Source organism: Barbus barbus (assembly GCF_936440315.1).
Source record: "Barbus barbus genome assembly, chromosome: 4".
In the NCBI taxonomy this organism is placed as follows: domain Eukaryota; kingdom Metazoa; phylum Chordata; class Actinopteri; order Cypriniformes; family Cyprinidae; genus Barbus; species Barbus barbus.
This window is the reverse complement of record NC_136732.1, coordinates 15812750-15825642: the sequence shown is the minus strand read 5'-3', so window position 1 is coordinate 15825642 and position 12893 is coordinate 15812750. Positions and strand designations below refer to the sequence as shown.

The 12893-nt window shown below is 37.1% G+C and overlaps 1 protein-coding gene across 4 annotated transcripts in view; it reads right to left on the bottom strand.

Moving 5' to 3' along the window:
* The window catches only part of LOC306864170 (trinucleotide repeat-containing gene 6A protein-like), a 37712-nt gene extending 26658 nt beyond the window's left edge, over positions 1-11054 (bottom strand). Inside the window, exons 1-3 of one of the 4 annotated variants that reach the window (XM_079407926.1) lie at positions 10856-11054; positions 7021-7072; positions 3244-3333 (exon numbers count right to left, since the gene is read on the bottom strand). The gene's annotated coding sequence lies outside the window, so the exon portion shown is untranslated. Of the gene's footprint in view, positions 1-1182; positions 1529-3243; positions 3334-7020; positions 7073-10855 lie in introns of those variants that run through there. The other 3 variants (XM_079407925.1, XM_079407928.1, XM_079407927.1) reach the window with 3 other exon arrangements.
* Between the last annotated feature and the right edge of the window lie 1839 nt (positions 11055-12893).

Here is a 12893-nt window from a genome sequence, read left to right as displayed (position 1 = left end):
ATCAAAACTATTTACTAAATATTTATGACTAGAAAATACATTTTTGGGGGGCTTATAATGAAAAAGGTTCACCAGTAGGTGTTATTTCTACAGAAAAATATTCCTTTATAGTGGATATCACCAACCTTCCTGTATTTTTACCCCTCCCCTCCAACAACTTGTTAAAAAGACCACCTTTCACAATCCAATTAATTCCCTCAGGAGTTAGTAATACAATTAACATCCGTTTTCATTTCTATAATAATTCACATTACAGAAGTAAAATGGGGACTGCCAAGTACAGGCAAACCCAACACACATTACTTCTTCTAGTTCACCAAATAAAATTTAAAAATTGTGTCATTTACTTGCCCCAAATTTGTTCCAAACCAAAGAATGTGGGTAACCAAACAGTTTCTGGAAATTTCATATTTTTCATTTTTGGGTGAAACTGAAATTTTATTATGAACTGTTACATCCACTTAATGTACTGATACAGTATCAGATGGTAATATCATATGATGACTGCCTTCATATTTGACCGGTATTGCAAGGTATTTCAAAAATGTTACATGTCCCCCAGAAACATGGTATTATCATGATGCATTCTGGTTCTTCACTGTAATTATTAATACAGTTTGCAAAAACAAACATATACATACATACATACATATATATATATATATATATATATATATATATATATATGCATCTGATTTCAGTTTCTCTATATAAATTCCTTTCATGCATACAGGTTGGAAAACATAATTCTAAAGAGCAGAAAGTAAGTCCCCAACAAGTAATTTAACAGTCCACCACTGGCACATTCAGCTTCATAACAGCACAAATGTTTGCCATATCCAGCAGTTTGTTCATGGACATTGTTTTGGCTATGGAATTTCCTCTCTAGGAATGACCTCACAGAGCAGCAATTCAGATTCACGTTTAAAAAAAAAAAACAAAAGGAAATAAATACATTTAAATGGACAGACCACAAGGTGCAAAAACAGAGACCATCCCCATCTTTCCAGAACAGATCTAGAACAGAGAGCTATCAAACTGACTATTATGATCATTATTCCTCTAACATCACAGCAGCAGTGAAGATTTTACAAATTCAACAATTTAGCAAGAAAAGAGACTAGAAGAGCTCAAGATACCAAGTAAAACATTTGTAGTGTATTACAAAAGCTGAACCTCTACCTTCAAGTAATACAGGATTAGATCACAGCTTTCTTTTCCCCTCCTCTCCAGGTTAACCAGAAGCCTTCAAAGACATCCAGCTTTGTCCCTTCTCTTCGCATTTCATAAGGGGGAAAAAAAATAAATGGAGAGGCATGGTGTCATTTTACTGCGAGCTAAAACTCCTGCCAGCTCCTCCTGCTGCCTGAAGCGGGGGCTCTGCGAGGGGGGAGATTTTTGGAGGCTCTCTTTTTTTTTTTTTTTTAAATTAAAATGTTTTAGCAAAGGAGTTCAAAAGGAAACAAAAGTGTGAAATAATACTGCAACCATGCAACAGGTCTGTTTTCTTAGGGGCAACTTCATGTTCAGACAACTTCGACTCGCTTGCTGTGGAATGACAACTGTCAGGAAGTCTGGTGGTCACGTTGCAACAAGCAAGACAACCCTGCAGATCTGTTGCACTGCAGATTATTGTAGTGGTGCATTCAAATGGCAAGCCTGTATGACTACAAAATTAGAGAAAGTATGAAGGCTTTCTGGTTTTACACAGTATCTGAATGCATCTTTCCAGGAACACCAAAAATACTAATGCATTTCATCACTGCTGAAATGCAAAAATGACAAGAAAAAAAAAAAAACTGCAGCTTTTGCTTGTTCAAACGTCAAGCTATAGCAAGTGGAGTCAAGTAATACAAAAAAATAGCAAGAATAAAAAACACTTTCTTCAACACTCCCGAATGAACTTGGAGACATGATCAGGTCTGCGATTTGTCTTAAAATTACAAGCATGCATGAACAGGTCTTGACTTGAAACGGCTGTCCATATTTGGCATCAGTTATGTCAGTAATCTATAACTATTAAAGCCGACAGGACAAGTTACTATCTCTTGGGAGTTTTGCTTTTAACATTTTTAAGTGCTTTTTTTTCAGCCTCTGAGTTAATGCAGAACATCTTTGCCAGTGGCTCTTCCTCAAGTGAACGTCATCTGTATTCTGCATGGTCATTGCTAAGCAACAGTTAGGTGATTTAGACAACAAACTAAGCCTTCGTTGCACAACACAGATGCTACAAATCATTTCTCGAAGGGTTTTCCATTGTAGGACCCTACGGTTTTGCTCATAAAAAAAGACCATGACAAACTTTTGACTTTTCATAGACCAAGATGTTAGAGATAAAAGGTGGAAGGAAAAACTAAAAGGTAGACTGGGACATGTTTCAAAACTTTACATGAGGACTAAATGGTTTCCAGCTGGAATTATTTGTATGAACTGAAGTGATGAAATAATTAACAAATGCAAGTATAAGTGCATGTGTATTATCTAGTCAAAATAAAAAGGAGCAAAACATTGTTATAAACACAGCAGCCAATAAGAGAGAGTCAAATTTATTACTTAAGTATCACTCAGTATCATGAAGAACACACAAGGACATCTGGGCCAACAGATAAGTAAAAAGTCACCCGGGGTAACCAGGGAGGGGTAGGTACTGGAAACATGATTCTTGGATATTTGCTGTGCGAATTTTCAAGCAGCAGATACCGAATGAAGCCAATGCAGTATTTACGTCATAATACTTTAAGGTCTTTTCCCTAATCAAATAATTTTTATAGAGGGTTTCATATAACCTATTTGACTTCATCTTGTACACAAATTATTTTAATTTGACCATATTTTAGCAAACCAACAGACACCCCTGCAAACTCTTTTTCAAGGAGAGCATTTAGTCACTGAACTGAGTGCCAGTCACACCGCTGGCTTTAGCCTTAAGCTACTGTGAGAGCGAAGACAAGGTCAAGAGATAAAGACCTGAGCTATCAGCCTTTCCACATCGCTCAGTGGAAAAATGCTACACCCACTGACAAGTTTCTATGATGTGCCTAGGTCTGCATAAATGGCAAAGTATGGTCACTTAAGATAAGATGGCTTTGCTATTCTTTACTAATCAGAAGTAAACACAGATAATGCAATTTAATTTATGAACATGGCACGGTAGATTATGCCGTGACAATACACTGAGCCCAAAATAACTACAAAATATGCTATTGGCCATTTTCAGCCCCATAAACAGACAATAATTCCTACCTTTAAACCAGCCCCCTCTTCCTTATCGTCATTCCAATGAGCTCTACAATTTCCTCCGTCCACTCTCCATCCGTGTTTCGAATGATTTCCCTGAAAATGAAAGGATCAAATGGGAGATAAGACACGATAACTTGGTTTCATCTTTAGCAACTCTAACAGTTACCCATAGCTAGCTACATCTCCAAATAAATGACGCAGCAACGCATTCAGTAAAAGGGAGACAGCTTCTGGTAATCTCCTTAACGGATTACACTGGGAAATTATTCCTTTATAAACAGCCAACTATCTCTGTGGGTCAAACCGGCAAGCACTTTTTCCCTGACTACTGACACTAGTTCTGCAATGATTTGCTTATCTATGTAAGACGCACAATGTTTATGTAGTAAGTGAGCTTAATGAGCTCAGCAACTTACTATGCATTGTACATTAACAGTAATATACTAGTGCTTGTAATATACAGGTGCTAATTCTGCACCTGTAACTGGTTTACAGTGCAACACAGTAGGCGGCAGTCTTGCACTGTATAGCCCAGGGTTCCTCAAATCTTTCCCTGGAGGGCCAAACTGATGCAGAGTTTAGCTCAAACCCTGATCAAACTCACCTACCTGTGATTTTCTAATGATCTTGAAGACTCTGATTAGCATGCTCAGGTGTGTTTGATTAGGGTTAGAGCTAAACTCTGCAGGAGTGGGCCAGATTTGAGGATGCCTGGTATAGCCCAAAGTTTACTTGCATAGGTTTTTTTTTTTTAATGTGCACACTAGGGTAAAGCCCAAAGTATACTTCTCTTTTTACATGCACGCGCAGGTTGCACATGCGCATTGAATTTGTTTTGCAGTAATCAGTTGTTCCTCAAGGTGGCACCACTGTCCTGGGCCGTTGTTTCGCAGTAGAAAATGAAACTAAAGAGACAGAACAAAAGCAACAAAACAGCGGAGACTGCATCAACAACAGAGGTTCACATTGACAAGTGGTTGTGACCGAGAAGGTATGAGATAGCTCAGTTGTGGTTTAAGTGTTCAAAAATATTTGTTATCGGTCATAAAAAAGTGAATGTGAAAAATAGAGAAAATGACAAAGTGAATGGGAAAAATAGAACAGACACTGGACATGGATGAAGCTTTCTAGAGCGCATGTGATGACCGCCCGCGTTTGAACACAACGTCAACGTACGAGTACAAAATGAAGTATACTTTGGGCTTAAGTATACAGTCGAACATGTAGCCTTTCAGAGTATACTCCATTTGACAGTTTGCGAGGAACATAGGTGGGCGACATGCACTCTAAGTTTTGTCTTTGTCCAGTGTGGGCACTATCTTTCTTCAGAATTTACGACCGTTAAAATAGTCTTCGTACGCTCTCATAATCCCCTCATACAAGTGCTTGTCAATGCAAGCATCTGTTACTGCAGTAGCTGGTATTTTGTTGTTGTTTTGTTCACAAAGTATACTTTTGGTTTAATGCTGGTATCCATCTCTCCTCAAACAGAAAAGGGCGATGACAGTGTGCAGCTACTACTGCTGATAAAAAAAATAAAAAATTTAAAAAAATTTAACTCTCCAGTGTGGGAGTTTTTTTTGGATTACATAAAAATACGGGGTTTCAGACACCCCAGTCTACAGGAAGAGTCGATCATCAGTTATTTTTGTACGCTTTTGTACAGTTATGGAGAACTGTAAACTCTCTACACATGTATTTTGAATGTGATTCATTGGCCAAAAAAGAAACCACAAAAACAAGGTCAAGGATTAATTTGACTGATAGCATTATTTTATTTTCAAAATTTCAATAGATATGGTGATAATAATGTTAGTGAATTATCTTGGTCACAACATTAATGTATTGGAAATTTGATATCATGACAGCCCTATTTGGAATAATGTGCACCAATGAATCATTCACAATAAGATCAGAAATATGTATTATGAAAATAAACTGCATTTTGATTTCACATTGTCATACGTTTACAGGCACAAAAAAAAAAAAACTTAAAATATGACAAATAAAACAACTGACTCAAAGAGACTGCAATAATAATGGAGTAATAATAATTACCTACAGTAGGGGGTAGAGAGGTACACTGACTGGGGGGGAACCTTCAAGCTCATAAAATAAGCCCATAGCGTCACATAAATACATGAGAGGGCCAAACAAGTATCTGACGTGAAAAGTTGAATATAGCCACTTCCAGGGGCAAAAGTCAGCCTATCAAGATTGAGCTTGGGGACACACAGCCCTGCCCCTCCCCCAGGAACAACCTCTTCTCCTTAAAGTGTTTAACCAGATGGCAATCTCAACAACAGAAGCCTCCCATACATAAACACAAAGACAGGGGCATCTGTTTATGAAGCGCCAACATCTTCACAGCTGAAAGATGACCAGTTAAAATCACACCAGCACATATATTGTCACTGCAAGATTTTAAATATAAATAAATGATTAAAATAAAAATTATTCTAAATAATAACTGCTCTGAGCAGGGCAACACAATTAATCCAAGCTAAACCGAAAACATTATACGTGATACATAAGGCTGCAATTGAACTCTTTCAGAGTGAAGCAAAGCACCGTGTTCATTTACACACAAGCAGCTCATGATCCAGTGTTTTCAGTGTCTCGGAAGCAGCTCGATTCACAGTAATTGCAGCTCCACTCATCTCTGCAATGTGCTCTTTTGGGTTGTTTCTAACCAGCATTTGTGAAAGCAACATGCAAACCATCTTTCCAAACTTGAAATGACAAACACTCATAAACCGGCTGTTGTCAACAAAAGAAAAGCTTTAAGATCTCATTGCAGTTTTCCGCCAAAATAAAAGCTTGACGTTTTACCATCTGAAGCTGAATTAATACAGTTATAAATATTAGAAGTGTAATTGTACAGTTGTACAGTAAAGTATAATTCTTAAATATTTGATTTCTTATTTTACAGTGAAATATTACAATAGTAATATCCTAATTAGTTTATTATTGTATTTATTAGTACTTATAGACATATTGATATATAAGGTACAGCAAACCTGTAACTTTAACGCAGTATTTATCAGAAAAAAAAATCATTTTTTCCCCCAAATTGTGCATCTCTAGATCTGAGTCACTAATATGATCGAAATGAAACTTGGCTTTTCTCATTATGCATCAACAGAGGAAAAGCATTGTGATCATATGTGAGCATCTTATTTCAAGAAACAACAATAAGAAAAAAATGGTTTAAATGCTAGAAATACAATATGCGATAAAACTGTGAAAGCAAATGTGTTATGATCTAGTCCCTGGCACTGTTAGGTGTAGACGTGATTATGACCACACAGGGGCAATGTTCATTTCCCTGATAAGAAAAACTCAAAAGCTGTCTATGATTAACTTGGAGTCAAAAGCATGCCAGTTAAGCAATATACAGATGCTTCTCTGCATCACAACAAGACAAAAATAAATCAAACTGAAAGCGTTCTCGATGTCTTGATCAGAAGTTTTTATCTGGTACATATTACAATGACAACAAACTCCGGCAGCTATTAACAGTGGAGGCAAGGGTTTGTGACTCATGACTGCAATACAGTAGCGTCACAAAGAACTACACCAACACTGTTTTTGTTGAACATTTTTTAAACAGCAAAGCTTACTCAGCACTGGGAACCCCTTTAATTCAAACGGAAATGCATTTGCTTACACCAGCAGCAGCTGCTTTGACCCGGCTTTGTTAGTGCTGCCCAGCATATGCATGAATAGGAAAAGCCCAGAAGGAAGCAAGCTTGACTATAGAGTGATGAGCGTACTTACTCACCTGTGTTGCTTCTCTTCAATGTCTTTGGTGGCAATAGCATCCAATTCTCTGCAAGCAAATAAAGATAGATGTTAAACTAAGAATTTGACATTCACTATTAATTCTCTAGTACATAAATGCTGACAAAACCAATAGTTACAACAAATATATTTGATAATCAAATGGATCTGGATTAAGTAGCTTGACAGTTTTAGTAAGGTGAATGCAAAGTTTAATGCTTGGACAGATGGCTACATATTGTGTGAACACTGAACTGCAATGGAGGCCACCTTTTTGCACCTCACAGTCTAGGAAAAAAATAAATACAGAGCTATTTGTAGTTTATAAAATGTTCAGTTTCATTACTGGTGAAATAGCAACTACACATGCAAGTGCCACATACTTGAGTGATTTGTTCAATCACACCACAATATGAAACCAAAATCAACTCATTAAAACCCTCTGAGCCCGACAAACGCGAATACGCGTTTTGGGGCAGATTTTCCTGATAAGGCAGAAATGAGCTTGAATTACTCTGCCGTTCAGATAAGAGCAATACACCATTCGAATCTGTAAGGGGTCTACTTTTATTTGTATACACTCATAATAACAACTAAACTTTGTGCTTTTGAAGAATAAAGAAAACAAACAGGGTGCGCTCTCTGTCTTCTCCGTGATCTGTTTTCAGAAATGCGTCACTAAAATGAAGTGCAACTCAGCGAATACTCAACACACAGACATGAGAGTTATCTCTATATGAAGTCACAAATATTCTGTGATGAAGTAATCCGTATGAAACCAACACGATGTTCAGTCTGTCCCGTCTAACTCATTTTTAATGAGATCCCGCCCCCTCGTGTTCACATGTAAATAACCACGTGACCCGCGCACGCGTGGAGACGCCCAACAACATAAACACAGAGACTGTTCAGCGCTGATATAGCCTACTGTTCGTTTCTGGAAGAAGACGCGCTGAGTAAAGGCTGGATTTCCCTCAAAAGAAGAACAATATTTCATCCAGTAGAGAAGATCGATCTGATGAGTAAGTAATATTTATGTTTTGCATTAGTTAACGTGTTATTGTGACATAATCTTGAACACATTACTAGTTGGGTTGTTCCCAAACTACAACACGATGAATGCTACACATCTAAGAATGTTTAGACCATGTTTATTATTAATAATCCGTTCACAAATATATTTTAATAGTGTGCTAAACGATAACAATTAGTTATCAGATATAAAATATCCTTTTTTAATATTTTTTATATTACGAAGTACATCCTTTTATAGTACAAAGCATGCTTGAGTCTATGGCTGCAGAATCATATCTTCTATAGTATAAAATCATACATGATGTTCAGGGTGGCTATATGATTACAAAATCATAGTTGGGTTTCCCCCAAACTATAATTCCTGACTAAAATGTTTGACATTTTGAATATGATGGGCAATTCATTATATTTAAATTTCATGCTTTTTATAAAACAATAAAAGTAATATGAGAGTACACTGTAACATGAATGCTACGAGTCTAAGTAGGTTTAGAACATGTTTATTATTAATAGCCTACTCTGTTCAAAAATAGATTTTAATAGCGTCCTAAACAATAATAATTAGTTTCTCAAAAATAAAATGTCTTTTTTTTTTTACGATAATACAAAACATGAATGAGTCTATGACTACAAAACCTATATTATAATTATATATATATATATATATATATATATATGCTCCTGATATAAACATGCTCACAAATGTTTTTTCTAGGTTGTTTGTATTTTATTGAATCAGACGCCTGCACCACAGATGATGAATCCTGCTGACTTTCAGTCTCTTCAAACTGTTTTCCTCGCTGCAGCAACATCAGAAGTTCAACAGTTTCTTCTTGAATCCATGGAAAGTAGCAGAAACACTTAAATAACACGTAAATATCAGGTATGATTTATTTGTTTCACTTGTTGAACAGAATCTGTTGCAGGAACGAGTCAAAGTCTGTTCACATCTCTGTGGTTAGATCAGTGCACAATAATGTGTCTTTGACCTTCATTATGTATGTTTTGATTATACTGTGTTGTAAATAAAATACAAATCATTTTAAAACCCCCATTTTTTCCAGTCTCCTCACACTCTCTCTCTTACCTGCTTCAGTCACAGTCACACTGATGGGCCATTAGCAGCTTTAGGGGAGGGCCCTTTGTCTCTCAGGTGAAAATCACTTAATATTCAAGACCATTAACACTCCCTCGCATATTGACTTTCAATCACAAAACATGTCTTTAAAAATTTAAATCAATATATTGTTTTCTGTGAATGAGTAAGCGGAATGGTTTTCACATAATTGTGAAGTAAAAATTCTAGCCTACAAGATTCAGTCCTCAAAAGTCTTGTGAACAATTGTTCTGTATGTGTTTTATGGTCTTATTTCAGTGACTTCAAAATTTTAGTTTTTCACTAACCACGCATAAACGTTGTTTTCTCAAAAACACAATCATGTACATAAATGCTGCTAACATTATTGTAGCCCTTTTTGTGCTGTTTACAGTGTTATTAGACTTTAGCCATTTATATTTTTATAAGCAACTGAAAAAAGCACAGATGTCAGGGCATGTCGAAAGTTCTCCAGGCCCCCAAAACACCCTCAGGGCCCAGAGGGTTAAGCCTCTCGCCATATTTACATAGTGGGGAATGAGGAAAAGATTGACGGACACACTTCTAATTGTAAATCACAGAGTAACCAAGCATGAACAGAAGCCTATAATATTCAACCTGACTGCATTCTTTAGCTAACCTTACTTTTAACTAAAACAATACGTGATTAATAAAGAAAAAGACTAGTTAAAAACAAAGCAAGTGAGAGAGCAGCGACACCTCCTCCCCCACCGCTGGCTTCAGCTGCTGCTAACGGGGCAAACCAGCAACCTTGACCTGCCCTTACAAAACATTACAATATAACGCGCTCAAAACATTGTTTCTAAACAACTTTTACTCTCAAAGAGCGACTTCGTGATCTCTATTTCCTTTACTCAGGTCTGGGAGAACGAAACAGCTTTTTCTGTGGCATTTTTCCTCAGCGTTAGCTGCCGTGACTGCGTACTTTAAGAAGCTAAACACAAAATAAACATAGCATTTAACACTCATCACTACATGAGGTTATTAAAGCGAATAAAACTGTTAAAATAAAAGCAAACAGGTTATCCAATTATTAAATATCAGTTTCCTTGATGTAAGTTACGCAATTCAGAGGCTGAGCTAAGAGTGCTAACAAACCAGCCGGCTACTAAAGCCTTTGTACTTTAACAGCTTAACGAACCAAACACGGTTTTATTAATGCTCACTTTAGCCGATAACGACACAAATTGTATTTCTGGTTGAATTATTGTGGATCAAATACTGCTGGTAGCAACCAGAAAGCGAGTCGACATCGAGAAAAGTTGCAGGACGTCGAATTAAACAAATTAAATCAACATCTTTTCAAAATACACTAGAGGAAACTGTCCCAGAGCGCATGAAACCTCATGTTTAAACGCTTTTATAAACTCGACTTTGATATCTGTAAACACTTTGCAACGACACACTTAAGAGAAACCGACTGCAATGTCACTTCGATGCCATTATGTGAAAGCAAATCAATGTTCAATGAATGCACCACACAGAGATACACTTTGCCTTTCAGACATAACGCAGACAGTAGACACTATTCATAAAAACAATTAAATTGTTTTAACTATCGTGCAAACAACACAGTAAAACATTCACCCGTGCCTCCAGTGCTGCGCTCACCTTAGATACGCTGCTAGATCATTAACACCGCTTATTTGGTTAAAAACACAAACAAACCGAAAGACTCACCTCTTGTAGTTTAAAGTGCAGTAGAGATGAAATGAAAGCAAATAATAAGGCTGTAGAAATTCAACACATTTGCAGAGTCTAGGAGGGGAAACATTTGTCCTGCTCGATCGCCATTTTCTTCTCTCGCATTCATGCATTCATCCCTAACTGCAGGAAGAGCTCAAGCTTTGCTCTCAGAGCACTTCCTCCAACTCTACACACTCACCTCCAAAATGGTGGCCACAGAGAGGCCGTGTCTCAAAACCTAGCGAGCTGTCTATCTAGACTGCACTTTTGGGCTTCGCGGACACATGCGGTATTTTAGGACACCGTAGGAAATTTGAGGAAATTAGATGATTTGCGAAGTGTTTCTAAAACAGCTATCATGAGGGACGCGTGTGTTTAGCTGATTTTAAAGCCCAAGAATGCTGTCTAGGTAGGCGGGTCACTAGGTTTCGAAACGCAGCCAGAGTTAATGGTTAACCGAGACTCGTCATGGTGGCTTTGCTGTTTCACTAATGATAGATGTGTTTTGCCAACGAAATAAACAAAAAGTATGGAGGGAAAGGTAACTGGGTTATAATGAGAAAATTATTATTTGACATGAAAAAAAAAAAAAGTCATAATAGTAATGGGCAAATAATCCAGAATACCATCATAATTTTTAACGACATGGGGTAAATATAATCCCATATATAATTAAAGTTAATAATATAGGCTATGCTAAAGTAATTGGTTTAAAAATGTGCAGAAGTGAAGTCAGAAACAAAAAGTCAGTTACATACTGACTTTTTAAAATATATCTCAAACAGAGCCTGTTTCTCCTTATTATTTATTTATTCATTTTTCAATATCATGTTCTAATGGGTGACATATTTAAAACTTGTTTCAATATATAAATTATGCATTGTACACGAGTAGTTTGATGTTCATAGTGTCTGAATATGTTGTATTAAGAACTTTTCTGTGGACAAACTGAGCTAAAACACTTTTAAGGAAACTACCTAGACAAAACAGATTCCTCATTGTTCAGTTGTTTGTTTACAGTGAATACCTTCACCATTGGGAAATACTCTTTCAGCACAAGGCAAAAACACCAACCAAGTGCAACCTAGGAAAAACCTAAATAAATCTACAACAATATAGACAGACCAGCTTTTAGTCTGGAATTTGCCTGCGTTTTCACTTTGAAGACAAAGCAGTGGCACACAGTTGAAAACAGCTCGGCTGCGCTGTCCTTTTGAAGCGCTCATTCTGCCTCGCTAGACAGGAATCACAGATTGAGCCACTTTCAAACAGAACACAACCCGTTTTAAATGACTTGATTGAGATTTTACGTAACCTCTTACATAACATTTTAATTTGAGTGTTATTGCACAAAAGTAGGATACTAAGAATGCATGAGCAGGTAGAGCCACATTCCATTGAGTTCAGAGGTACAACGCACAGATAGTTTGAATATTTTGTAAAATGTTGTTGCAAAACAATGTCAACAATCGCTTGTATAAAACCACAGGAGAATAAGCCCTTTGCAATTTCAAACATTATTTAATCATTCACTTTTACATTGTCTAATTATACAGCTCTTTCATATGGTTATATGTCTTTTTAAACCAAGGATATCCTTTCATTGTCATTCCAAATCTTATGTGAGTCATATTTTGTCCGTTTCATCACAGATGTCTTAAAATAAGAAAGTAACACGGCATAGTGCTTGGGACAGCTAAGGCCTCTGCATCTGCAGTATTGAGAATGAATTTTGAATGAGGCATGAATATTGATGATCAGCAGAGGTCCGGGGCCAGCTGCTTGTGAGTGAGTTAGCTGCAGTAGGACAAGGGTCAGTTTGGTCAGGCCATTGGGCTGCTCTCCCCCCTCCCAGACCGATGAGAGCAAGGGGAGCCTGGGAACACGGGCAGATGCATTGTGCTCAGGCAGACAGGGCAGGAGGAGGGGAACAGCTTTGCATGACAAATACATGGCTGGCTTTGGCTTTCAGAGACTCGCTTCCAAACTCACTTAATACAGTGAGCTCTGTTGCGCTGGTGTTATATTTCAA